The sequence below is a fragment of the Pleurodeles waltl genome, unplaced genomic scaffold (genome assembly GCF_031143425.1).
Source record: "Pleurodeles waltl isolate 20211129_DDA unplaced genomic scaffold, aPleWal1.hap1.20221129 scaffold_107, whole genome shotgun sequence".
In the NCBI taxonomy this organism is placed as follows: Eukaryota; Metazoa; Chordata; class Amphibia; order Caudata; family Salamandridae; genus Pleurodeles; species Pleurodeles waltl.
In genome coordinates, this window is record NW_027149815.1 from 1,267,027 (window position 1) to 1,279,505 (window position 12,479).

The following is a 12,479-nucleotide window of genomic DNA, read 5'->3' on the forward strand; positions in this document are numbered from 1 at the left end:
ACTCCTCCGAGCCGGATTTGAACCAGCGACCTAAGGATTTCTGTTTCTCCACTACAGTCCTCCGCTCTCCCAACTGAGCTATCGGAGGATTAGGCAGTACAGCTTTCCATGCTGCATTCATCTTTCTTTCAATAATGGTTGCGGCGGGAGTGGGGTGGGAGTACTGCAGTCTAATCTTGAAAATCATGAATATGACCTGCAGCTTGCTCTACAAATTGCCACTTCCTAGAGTGCATTCTCAGCTACATCTTATCACCATAAAGGGGGACTGCTTACCTACCTGAATGTGCTGTGCTGGCGTGAAGGAAAGCAGGGGACCTAGAATTAGAAATCCTACAGAAAGGAGTTTTCCTGAAAGGGCATGGGGCCGAGGAATCCACAGCCCTTTGGAAGCATTTCTGGCAAAAGGATGACAGCATGGGAACATGAAGGAAAGGACAGAAAGTTAGGAGAGTCATTACTCCGTACGGAGCATGAAGAACATGCATTTTGAATGCTTCTGTGAAAGGAACTGGAAAAGCAAAACCAGTAGATTAATGGACCATTCAGAAGGGATTAGGATGAAGAAAACATTCTGTTTTTCTTAAACCTTCTGGTAAGAGTCTCTGGTTTAGAGGAAGAATTCAAATAAATGACCAAGACAGCTGTGCCCGTTTTCTATACTAAGAATGCCAAGATAAATCACCACTTTGGTTTCTTATGGAAGCAAGATTATTTTTTTCTATAAACACGGGAAATGAGATAGCCCCATTTCAAAAGGTTTTGCAAGGCGAAGAAAGGGGGGTTCTGGCACCAGCTGCATGACATCTCACTTCCTTACTCATGATGCCAGCCTAGCTATCTGTCAAAAGGCAAGATTAGCATGGCGAAAAGCTGGAGATGCCGGGGATTGAACCCGGGGCCTCATACATGCTAAGCATGCGCTCTACCACTGAGCTACATCCCCACATCCTGTAGAGGGAGACCTTGCTCCACGCATGGAAACCTGGAATTCTATTGAATGTACATTCACCACATATGACACTGGAATGGGAAGCGTCAGGTGTGGAATTCCATATGATTTACAGCTGGATTTTCTAGCACCGTTTTTTATGGAATAAGGTTGACTCTAGAATGAATAATTCCCCACACACAACAGCTAGATGCAATCGAAAAAAGCCAGAGTATTCAAGGCAACTGGTTCAGGATACATCAAAGAAGGATATGGTTGAGTGCTGTTTCCACATCTTGTGAGATGACTTAAGGTACCCCTGCTCTTTTTGCAGGACACACAGCTATGTTACATTAGCATGTAAAGTGTTGAGATCTAGATGCATCTACGGCTAGGGGCGGCATGTTAATTCTGGGTTTTAGTCCATTTCATTCTCAGTTATGTGGAGGAAAAAATGGCACGATCTTTCTTAGAGAGGTGAATGGTATGCCCTGATTTCTTTTGCATGGCTAAATGTATGGGGTGTGGGTTTAAGCACTGGGAAAGAGCAGTCTTCTGACCATTATAACTGCAGACGATTTTAATCCAGCGAGGCAACCGAAGTGTATTGATATTCCAACATGAGAACAGCATTTTTGCTACCTTCCCTCTTCATGGTGTGTAGACGCATTTGTTAGCGGTTTCAAGCAGCCTTCTTAGCGCAGTAGGCAGCGCGTCAGTCTCATAATCTGAAGGTCCTGAGTTCGATCCTCAGAGAGGGCATTGCAGTGTTTCTTTTGTCAAGAGAAACATCTCAGATTTTCTCCAAATCTGTAAACTATTCCTCCACATTGCATCTTGCTCAGTTTTAAGGAGTTGGTGTCTTTGTAGATTCCCTCTTTCATATCCATGGCCACTCATTGTAGGTGAGTTTTAGCTGGTTCGGCTGCCGAAACATCTACCTTGGTACAATGAAACTGGAAGTCTTCCAAGTGCCTTCATATATTTAGTCAAGGCTTTGGAATGAATTCTGATCTGCAGGTCCTTGTTTATTTCTCTTCCAACATCCCTCAGAAATGACTATGTGGTCAATTTCATTGGAAAGCAGAAGAAGTCTACCCTTCTGTCCTAGCATTTATTTGGAGCTAGGGAAATGTTTCTCAATCAGAGGGGCACATAATGTTTTAACAAGAGAGAAAGCAGCTATGGAAAACAAAAAAGGGGAAACTCCTCCGAGCCGGATTTGAACCAGCGACCTAAGGATTTCTGTTTCTCCACTACAGTCCTCCGCTCTCCCAACTGAGCTATCGGAGGATTAGGCAGTACAGCTTTCCATGCTGCATTCATCTTTCTTTCAATAATGGTTGCGGCGGGAGTGGGGTGGGAGTACTGCAGTCTAATCTTGAAAATCATGAATATGACCTGCAGCTTGCTCTACAAATTGCCACTTCCTAGAGTGCATTCTCAGCTACATCTTATCACCATAAAGGGGGACTGCTTACCTACCTGAATGTGCTGTGCTGGCGTGAAGGAAAGCAGGGGACCTAGAATTAGAAATCCTACAGAAAGGAGTTTTCCTGAAAGGGCATGGGGCCGAGGAATCCACAGCCCTTTGGAAGCATTTCTGGCAAAAGGATGACAGCATGGGAACATGAAGGAAAGGACAGAAAGTTAGGAGAGTCATTACTCCGTACGGAGCATGAAGAACATGCATTTTGAATGCTTCTGTGAAAGGAACTGGAAAAGCAAAACCAGTAGATTAATGGACCATTCAGAAGGGATTAGGATGAAGAAAACATTCTGTTTTTCTTAAACCTTCTGGTAAGAGTCTCTGGTTTAGAGGAAGAATTCAAATAAATGACCAAGACAGCTGTGCCCGTTTTCTATACTAAGAATGCCAAGATAAATCACCACTTTGGTTTCTTATGGAAGCAAGATTATTTTTTTCTATAAACACGGGAAATGAGATAGCCCCATTTCAAAAGGTTTTGCAAGGCGAAGAAAGTGGGGTTCTGGCACCAGCTGCATGACATCTCACTTCCTTACTCATGATGCCAGCCTAGCTATCTGTCAAAAGGCAAGATTAGCATGGCGAAAAGCTGGAGATGCCGGGGATTGAACCCGGGGCCTCATACATGCTAAGCATGCGCTCTACCACTGAGCTACATCCCCACATCCTGTAGAGGGAGACCTTGCTCCACGCATGGAAACCTGGAATTCTATTGAATGTACATTCACCACATATGACACTGGAATGGGAAGCGTCAGGTGTGGAATTCCATATGATTTACAGCTGGATTTTCTAGCACCGTTTTTTATGGAATAAGGTTGACTCTAGAATGAATAATTCCCCACACACAACAGCTAGATGCAATCGAAAAAAGCCAGAGTATTCAAGGCAACTGGTTCAGGATACATCAAAGAAGGATATGGTTGAGTGCTGTTTCCACATCTTGTGAGATGACTTAAGGTACCCCTGCTCTTTTTGCAGGACACACAGCTATGTTACATTAGCATGTACAGTGTTGAGATCTAGATGCATCTACGGCTAGGGGCGGCATGTTAATTCTGGGTTTTAGTCCATTTCATTCTCAGTTATGTGGAGGAAAAAATGGCACGATCTTTCTTAGAGAGGTGAATGGTATGCCCTGATTTCTTTTGCATGGCTAAATGTATGGGGTGTGGGTTTAAGCACTGGGAAAGAGCAGTCTTCTGACCATTATAACTGCAGACGATTTTAATCCAGGGAGGCAACCGAAGTGTATTGATATTCCAACATGAGAACAGCATTTTTGCTACCTTCCCTCTTCATGGTGTGTAGACGCATTTGTTAGCGGTTTCAAGCAGCCTTCTTAGCGCAGTAGGCAGCGCGTCAGTCTCATAATCTGAAGGTCCTGAGTTCGATCCTCAGAGAGGGCATTGCAGTGTTTCTTTTGTCAAGAGAAACATCTCAGATTTTCTCCAAATCTGTAAACTATTCCTCCACATTGCATCTTGCTCAGTTTTAAGGAGTTGGTGTCTTTGTAGATTCCCTCTTTCATATCCATGGCCACTCATTGTAGGTGAGTTTTAGCTGGTTCGGCTGCCGAAACATCTACCTTGGTACAATGAAACTGGAAGTCTTCCAAGTGCCTTCATATATTTAGTCAAGGCTTTGGAATGAATTCTGATCTGCAGGTCCTTGTTTATTTCTCTTCCAACATCCCTCAGAAATGACTATGTGGTCAATTTCATTGGAAAGCAGAAGAAGTCTACCCTTCTGTCCTAGCATTTATTTGGAGCTAGGGAAATGTTTCTCAATCAGAGGGGCACATAATGTTTTAACAAGAGAGAAAGCAGCTATGGAAAACAAAAAAGGGGAAACTCCTCCGAGCCGGATTTGAACCAGCGACCTAAGGATTTCTGTTTCTCCACTACAGTCCTCCGCTCTCCCAACTGAGCTATCGGAGGATTAGGCAGTACAGCTTTCCATGCTGCATTCATCTTTCTTTCAATAATGGTTGCGGCGGGAGTGGGGTGGGAGTACTGCAGTCTAATCTTGAAAATCATGAATATGACCTGCAGCTTGCTCTACAAATTGCCACTTCCTAGAGTGCATTCTCAGCTACATCTTATCACCATAAAGGGGGACTGCTTACCTACCTGAATGTGCTGTGCTGGCGTGAAGGAAAGCAGGGGACCTAGAATTAGAAATCCTACAGAAAGGAGTTTTCCTGAAAGGGCATGGGGCCGAGGAATCCACAGCCCTTTGGAAGCATTTCTGGCAAAAGGATGACAGCATGGGAACATGAAGGAAAGGACAGAAAGTTAGGAGAGTCATTACTCCGTACGGAGCATGAAGAACATGCATTTTTAATGCTTCTGTGAAAGGAACTGGAAAAGCAAAACCAGTAGATTAATGGACCATTCAGAAGGGATTAGGATGAAGAAAACATTCTGTTTTTCTTAAACCTTCTGGTAAGAGTCTCTGGTTTAGAGGAAGAATTCAAATAAATGACCAAGACAGCTGTGCCCGTTTTCTATACTAAGAATGCCAAGATAAATCACCACTTTGGTTTCTTATGGAAGCAAGATTATTTTTTTCTATAAACACGGGAAATGAGATAGCCCCATTTCAAAAGGTTTTGCAAGGCGAAGAAAGTGGGGTTCTGGCACCAGCTGCATGACATCTCACTTCCTTACTCATGATGCCAGCCTAGCTATCTGTCAAAAGGCAAGATTAGCATGGCGAAAAGCTGGAGATGCCGGGGATTGAACCCGGGGCCTCATACATGCTAAGCATGCGCTCTACCACTGAGCTACATCCCCACATCCTGTAGAGGGAGACCTTGCTCCACGCATGGAAACCTGGAATTCTATTGAATGTACATTCACCACATATGACACTGGAATGGGAAGCGTCAGGTGTGGAATTCCATATGATTTACAGCTGGATTTTCTAGCACCGTTTTTTATGGAATAAGGTTGACTCTAGAATGAATAATTCCCCACACACAACAGCTAGATGCAATCGAAAAAAGCCAGAGTATTCAAGGCAACTGGTTCAGGATACATCAAAGAAGGATATGGTTGAGTGCTGTTTCCACATCTTGTGAGATGACTTAAGGTACCCCTGCTCTTTTTGCAGGACACACAGCTATGTTACATTAGCATGTACAGTGTTGAGATCTAGATGCATCTACGGCTAGGGGCGGCATGTTAATTCTGGGTTTTAGTCCATTTCATTCTCAGTTATGTGGAGGAAAAAATGGCACGATCTTTCTTAGAGAGGTGAATGGTATGCCCTGATTTCTTTTGCATGGCTAAATGTATGGGGTGTGGGTTTAAGCACTGGGAAAGAGCAGTCTTCTGACCATTATAACTGCAGACGATTTTAATCCAGCGAGGCAACCGAAGTGTATTGATATTCCAACATGAGAACAGCATTTTTGCTACCTTCCCTCTTCATGGTGTGTAGACGCATTTGTTAGCGGTTTCAAGCAGCCTTCTTAGCGCAGTAGGCAGCGCGTCAGTCTCATAATCTGAAGGTCCTGAGTTCGATCCTCAGAGAGGGCATTGCAGTGTTTCTTTTGTCAAGAGAAACATCTCAGATTTTCTCCAAATCTGTAAACTATTCCTCCACATTGCATCTTGCTCAGTTTTAAGGAGTTGGTGTCTTTGTAGATTCCCTCTTTCATATCCATGGCCACTCATTGTAGGTGAGTTTTAGCTGGTTCGGCTGCCGAAACATCTACCTTGGTACAATGAAACTGGAAGTCTTCCAAGTGCCTTCATATATTTAGTCAAGGCTTTGGAATGAATTCTGATCTGCAGGTCCTTGTTTATTTCTCTTCCAACATCCCTCAGAAATGACTATGTGGTCAATTTCATTGGAAAGCAGAAGAAGTCTACCCTTCTGTCCTAGCATTTATTTGGAGCTAGGGAAATGTTTCTCAATCAGAGGGGCACATAATGTTTTAACAAGAGAGAAAGCAGCTATGGAAAACAAAAAAGGGGAAACTCCTCCGAGCCGGATTTGAACCAGCGACCTAAGGATTTCTGTTTCTCCACTACAGTCCTCCGCTCTCCCATCTGAGCTATCGGAGGATTAGGCAGTACAGCTTTCCATGCTGCATTCATCTTTCTTTCAATAATGGTTGCGGCGGGAGTGGGGTGGGAGTACTGCAGTCTAATCTTGAAAATCATGAATATGACCTGCAGCTTGCTCTACAAATTGCCACTTCCTAGAGTGCATTCTCAGCTACATCTTATCACCATAAAGGGGGACTGCTTACCTACCTGAATGTGCTGTGCTGGCGTGAAGGAAAGCAGGGGACCTAGAATTAGAAATCCTACAGAAAGGAGTTTTCCTGAAAGGGCATGGGGCCGAGGAATCCACAGCCCTTTGGAAGCATTTCTGGCAAAAGGATGACAGCATGGGAACATGAAGGAAAGGACAGAAAGTTAGGAGAGTCATTACTCCGTACGGAGCATGAAGAACATGCATTTTGAATGCTTCTGTGAAAGGAACTGGAAAAGCAAAACCAGTAGATTAATGGACCATTCAGAAGGGATTAGGATGAAGAAAACATTCTGTTTTTCTTAAACCTTCTGGTAAGAGTCTCTGGTTTAGAGGAAGAATTCAAATAAATGACCAAGACAGCTGTGCCCGTTTTCTATACTAAGAATGCCAAGATAAATCACCACTTTGGTTTCTTATGGAAGCAAGATTATTTTTTTCTATAAACACGGGAAATGAGATAGCCCCATTTCAAAAGGTTTTGCAAGGCGAAGAAAGTGGGGTTCTGGCACCAGCTGCATGACATCTCACTTCCTTACTGATGATGCCAGCCTAGCTATCTGTCAAAAGGCAAGATTAGCATGGCGAAAAGCTGGAGATGCCGGGGATTGAACCCGGGGCCTCATACATGCTAAGCATGCGCTCTACCACTGAGCTACATCCCCACATCCTGTAGAGGGAGACCTTGCTCCACGCATGGAAACCTGGAATTCTATTGAATGTACATTCACCACATATGACACTGGAATGGGAAGCGTCAGGTGTGGAATTCCATATGATTTACAGCTGGATTTTCTAGCACCGTTTTTTATGGAATAAGGTTGACTCTAGAATGAATAATTCCCCACACACAACAGCTAGATGCAATCGAAAAAAGCCAGAGTATTCAAGGCAACTGGTTCAGGATACATCAAAGAAGGATATGGTTGAGTGCTGTTTCCACATCTTGTGAGATGACTTAAGGTACCCCTGCTCTTTTTGCAGGACACACAGCTATGTTACATTAGCATGTACAGTGTTGAGATCTAGATGCATCTACGGCTAGGGGCGGCATGTTAATTCTGGGTTTTAGTCCATTTCATTCTCAGTTATGTGGAGGAAAAAATGGCACGATCTTTCTTAGAGAGGTGAATGGTATGCCCTGATTTCTTTTGCATGGCTAAATGTATGGGGTGTGGGTTTAAGCACTGGGAAAGAGCAGTCTTCTGACCATTATAACTGCAGACGATTTTAATCCAGGGAGGCAACCGAAGTGTATTGATATTCCAACATGAGAACAGCATTTTTGCTACCTTCCCTCTTCATGGTGTGTAGACGCATTTGTTAGCGGTTTCAAGCAGCCTTCTTAGCGCAGTAGGCAGCGCGTCAGTCTCATAATCTGAAGGTCCTGAGTTCGATCCTCAGAGAGGGCAGTGCAGTGTTTCTTTTGTCAAGAGAAACATCTCAGATTTTCTCCAAATCTGTAAACTATTCCTCCACATTGCATCTTGCTCAGTTTTAAGGAGTTGGTGTCTTTGTAGATTCCCTCTTTCATATCCATGGCCACTCATTGTAGGTGAGTTTTAGCTGGTTCGGCTGCCGAAACATCTACCTTGGTACAATGAAACTGGAAGTCTTCCAAGTGCCTTCATATATTTAGTCAAGGCTTTGGAATGAATTCTGATCTGCAGGTCCTTGTTTATTTCTCTTCCAACATCCCTCAGAAATGACTATGTGGTCAATTTCATTGGAAAGCAGAAGAAGTCTACCCTTCTGTCCTAGCATTTATTTGGAGCTAGGGAAATGTTTCTCAATCAGAGGGGCACATAATGTTTTAACAAGAGAGAAAGCAGCTATGGAAAACAAAAAAGGGGAAACTCCTCCGAGCCGGATTTGAACCAGCGACCTAAGGATTTCTGTTTCTCCACTACAGTCCTCCGCTCTCCCAACTGAGCTATCGGAGGATTAGGCAGTACAGCTTTCCATGCTGCATTCATCTTTCTTTCAATAATGGTTGCGGCGGGAGTGGGGTGGGAGTACTGCAGTCTAATCTTGAAAATCATGAATATGACCTGCAGCTTGCTCTACAAATTGCCACTTCCTAGAGTGCATTCTCAGCTACATCTTATCACCATAAAGGGGGACTGCTTACCTACCTGAATGTGCTGTGCTGGCGTGAAGGAAAGCAGGGGACCTAGAATTAGAAATCCTACAGAAAGGAGTTTTCCTGAAAGGGCATGGGGCCGAGGAATCCACAGCCCTTTGGAAGCATTTCTGGCAAAAGGATGACAGCATGGGAACATGAAGGAAAGGACAGAAAGTTAGGAGAGTCATTACTCCGTACGGAGCATGAAGAACATGCATTTTGAATGCTTCTGTGAAAGGAACTGGAAAAGCAAAACCAGTAGATTAATGGACCATTCAGAAGGGATTAGGATGAAGAAAACATTCTGTTTTTCTTAAACCTTCTGGTAAGAGTCTCTGGTTTAGAGGAAGAATTCAAATAAATGACCAAGACAGCTGTGCCCGTTTTCTATACTAAGAATGCCAAGATAAATCACCACTTTGGTTTCTTATGGAAGCAAGATTATTTTTTTCTATAAACACGGGAAATGAGATAGCCCCATTTCAAAAGGTTTTGCAAGGCGAAGAAAGTGGGGTTCTGGCACCAGCTGCATGACATCTCACTTCCTTACTGATGATGCCAGCCTAGCTATCTGTCAAAAGGCAAGATTAGCATGGCGAAAAGCTGGAGATGCCGGGGATTGAACCCGGGGCCTCATACATGCTAAGCATGCGCTCTACCACTGAGCTACATCCCCACATCCTGTAGAGGGAGACCTTGCTCCACGCATGGAAACCTGGAATTCTATTGAATGTACATTCACCACATATGACACTGGAATGGGAAGCGTCAGGTGTGGAATTCCATATGATTTACAGCTGGATTTTCTAGCACCGTTTTTTATGGAATAAGGTTGACTCTAGAATGAATAATTCCCCACACACAACAGCTAGATGCAATCGAAAAAAGCCAGAGTATTCAAGGCAACTGGTTCAGGATACATCAAAGAAGGATATGGTTGAGTGCTGTTTCCACATCTTGTGAGATGACTTAAGGTACCCCTGCTCTTTTTGCAGGACACACAGCTATGTTACATTAGCATGTACAGTGTTGAGATCTAGATGCATCTACGGCTAGGGGCGGCATGTTAATTCTGGGTTTTAGTCCATTTCATTCTCAGTTATGTGGAGGAAAAAATGGCACGATCTTTCTTAGAGAGGTGAATGGTATGCCCTGATTTCTTTTGCATGGCTAAATGTATGGGGTGTGGGTTTAAGCACTGGGAAAGAGCAGTCTTCTGACCATTATAACTGCAGACGATTTTAATCCAGGGAGGCAACCGAAGTGTATTGATATTCCAACATGAGAACAGCATTTTTGCTACCTTCCCTCTTCATGGTGTGTAGACGCATTTGTTAGCGGTTTCAAGCAGCCTTCTTAGCGCAGTAGGCAGCGCGTCAGTCTCATAATCTGAAGGTCCTGAGTTCGATCCTCAGAGAGGGCATTGCAGTGTTTCTTTTGTCAAGAGAAACATCTCAGATTTTCTCCAAATCTGTAAACTATTCCTCCACATTGCATCTTGCTCAGTTTTAAGGAGTTGGTGTCTTTGTAGATTCCCTCTTTCATATCCATGGCCACTCATTGTAGGTGAGTTTTAGCTGGTTCGGCTGCCGAAACATCTACCTTGGTACAATGAAACTGGAAGTCTTCCAAGTGCCTTCATATATTTAGTCAAGGCTTTGGAATGAATTCTGATCTGCAGGTCCTTGTTTATTTCTCTTCCAACATCCCTCAGAAATGACTATGTGGTCAATTTCATTGGAAAGCAGAAGAAGTCTACCCTTCTGTCCTAGCATTTATTTGGAGCTAGGGAAATGTTTCTCAATCAGAGGGGCACATAATGTTTTAACAAGAGAGAAAGCAGCTATGGAAAACAAAAAAGGGGAAACTCCTCCGAGCCGGATTTGAACCAGCGACCTAAGGATTTCTGTTTCTCCACTACAGTCCTCCGCTCTCCCAACTGAGCTATCGGAGGATTAGGCAGTACAGCTTTCCATGCTGCATTCATCTTTCTTTCAATAATGGTTGCGGCGGGAGTGGGGTGGGAGTACTGCAGTCTAATCTTGAAAATCATGAATATGACCTGCAGCTTGCTCTACAAATTGCCACTTCCTAGAGTGCATTCTCAGCTACATCTTATCACCATAAAGGGGGACTGCTTACCTACCTGAATGTGCTGTGCTGGCGTGAAGGAAAGCAGGGGACCTAGAATTAGAAATCCTACAGAAAGGAGTTTTCCTGAAAGGGCATGGGGCCGAGGAATCCACAGCCCTTTGGAAGCATTTCTGGCAAAAGGATGACAGCATGGGAACATGAAGGAAAGGACAGAAAGTTAGGAGAGTCATTACTCCGTACGGAGCATGAAGAACATGCATTTTTAATGCTTCTGTGAAAGGAACTGGAAAAGCAAAACCAGTAGATTAATGGACCATTCAGAAGGGATTAGGATGAAGAAAACATTCTGTTTTTCTTAAACCTTCTGGTAAGAGTCTCTGGTTTAGAGGAAGAATTCAAATAAATGACCAAGACAGCTGTGCCCGTTTTCTATACTAAGAATGCCAAGATAAATCACCACTTTGGTTTCTTATGGAAGCAAGATTATTTTTTTCTATAAACACGGGAAATGAGATAGCCCCATTTCAAAAGGTTTTGCAAGGCGAAGAAAGTGGGGTTCTGGCACCAGCTGCATGACATCTCACTTCCTTACTGATGATGCCAGCCTAGCTATCTGTCAAAAGGCAAGATTAGCATGGCGAAAAGCTGGAGATGCCGGGGATTGAACCCGGGGCCTCATACATGCTAAGCATGCGCTCTACCACTGAGCTACATCCCCACATCCTGTAGAGGGAGACCTTGCTCCACGCATGGAAACCTGGAATTCTATTGAATGTACATTCACCACATATGACACTGGAATGGGAAGCGTCAGGTGTGGAATTCCATATGATTTACAGCTGGATTTTCTAGCACCGTTTTTTATGGAATAAGGTTGACTCTAGAATGAATAATTCCCCACACACAACAGCTAGATGCAATCGAAAAAAGCCAGAGTATTCAAGGCAACTGGTTCAGGATACATCAAAGAAGGATATGGTTGAGTGCTGTTTCCACATCTTGTGAGATGACTTAAGGTACCCCTGCTCTTTTTGCAGGACACACAGCTATGTTACATTAGCATGTACAGTGTTGAGATCTAGATGCATCTACGGCTAGGGGCGGCATGTTAATTCTGGGTTTTAGTCCATTTCATTCTCAGTTATGTGGAGGAAAAAATGGCACGATCTTTCTTAGAGAGGTGAATGGTATGCCCTGATTTCTTTTGCATGGCTAAATGTATGGGGTGTGGGTTTAAGCACTGGGAAAGAGCAGTCTTCTGACCATTATAACTGCAGACGATTTTAATCCAGGGAGGCAACCGAAGTGTATTGATATTCCAACATGAGAACAGCATTTTTGCTACCTTCCCTCTTCATGGTGTGTAGACGCATTTGTTAGCGGTTTCAAGCAGCCTTCTTAGCGCAGTAGGCAGCGCGTCAGTCTCATAATCTGAAGGTCCTGAGTTCGATCCTCAGAGAGGGCATTGCAGTGTTTCTTTTGTCAAGAGAAACATCTCAGATTTTCTCCAAATCTGTAAACTATTCCTCCACATTGCATCTTGCTCAGTTTTAAGGAGTTGGTGTCTTTGT

At 43.7% G+C, this 12,479-nt stretch overlaps 12 non-coding genes across 12 annotated transcripts; 6 read left to right on the forward strand and 6 right to left on the reverse strand.

Moving 5' to 3' along the window:
• Nucleotides 1–874: 874 nt before the first annotated feature.
• TRNAA-AGC (transfer RNA alanine (anticodon AGC)) lies at nt 875–946 on the reverse strand. The gene has a single exon. It is a non-coding gene; the product is annotated as a tRNA-Ala (tRNA).
• A 674-nt stretch (nt 947–1,620) lies between these two features.
• TRNAM-CAU (transfer RNA methionine (anticodon CAU)) lies at nt 1,621–1,693 on the forward strand. Its single transcript has one exon. It is a non-coding gene; the product is annotated as a tRNA-Met (tRNA).
• A 1,317-nt stretch (nt 1,694–3,010) lies between these two features.
• TRNAA-AGC (transfer RNA alanine (anticodon AGC)) lies at nt 3,011–3,082 on the reverse strand. Its single transcript has one exon. It is a non-coding gene; the product is annotated as a tRNA-Ala (tRNA).
• A 674-nt stretch (nt 3,083–3,756) lies between these two features.
• Nucleotides 3,757–3,829, forward strand: TRNAM-CAU (transfer RNA methionine (anticodon CAU)). Its single transcript has one exon. It is a non-coding gene; the product is annotated as a tRNA-Met (tRNA).
• A 1,317-nt stretch (nt 3,830–5,146) lies between these two features.
• TRNAA-AGC (transfer RNA alanine (anticodon AGC)) lies at nt 5,147–5,218 on the reverse strand. Its single transcript has one exon. It is a non-coding gene; the product is annotated as a tRNA-Ala (tRNA).
• Nucleotides 5,219–5,892: 674 nt separating this feature from the next.
• TRNAM-CAU (transfer RNA methionine (anticodon CAU)) lies at nt 5,893–5,965 on the forward strand. The gene has a single exon. It is a non-coding gene; the product is annotated as a tRNA-Met (tRNA).
• A 1,317-nt stretch (nt 5,966–7,282) lies between these two features.
• TRNAA-AGC (transfer RNA alanine (anticodon AGC)) lies at nt 7,283–7,354 on the reverse strand. Its single transcript has one exon. It is a non-coding gene; the product is annotated as a tRNA-Ala (tRNA).
• A 674-nt stretch (nt 7,355–8,028) lies between these two features.
• TRNAM-CAU (transfer RNA methionine (anticodon CAU)) lies at nt 8,029–8,101 on the forward strand. Its single transcript has one exon. It is a non-coding gene; the product is annotated as a tRNA-Met (tRNA).
• Nucleotides 8,102–9,418: 1,317 nt separating this feature from the next.
• Nucleotides 9,419–9,490, reverse strand: TRNAA-AGC (transfer RNA alanine (anticodon AGC)). Its single transcript has one exon. It is a non-coding gene; the product is annotated as a tRNA-Ala (tRNA).
• A 674-nt stretch (nt 9,491–10,164) lies between these two features.
• Nucleotides 10,165–10,237, forward strand: TRNAM-CAU (transfer RNA methionine (anticodon CAU)). Its single transcript has one exon. It is a non-coding gene; the product is annotated as a tRNA-Met (tRNA).
• A 1,317-nt stretch (nt 10,238–11,554) lies between these two features.
• On the reverse strand, nt 11,555–11,626 carry TRNAA-AGC (transfer RNA alanine (anticodon AGC)). The gene has a single exon. It is a non-coding gene; the product is annotated as a tRNA-Ala (tRNA).
• A 674-nt stretch (nt 11,627–12,300) lies between these two features.
• TRNAM-CAU (transfer RNA methionine (anticodon CAU)) lies at nt 12,301–12,373 on the forward strand. The gene has a single exon. It is a non-coding gene; the product is annotated as a tRNA-Met (tRNA).
• Nucleotides 12,374–12,479: the final 106 nt, after the last annotated feature.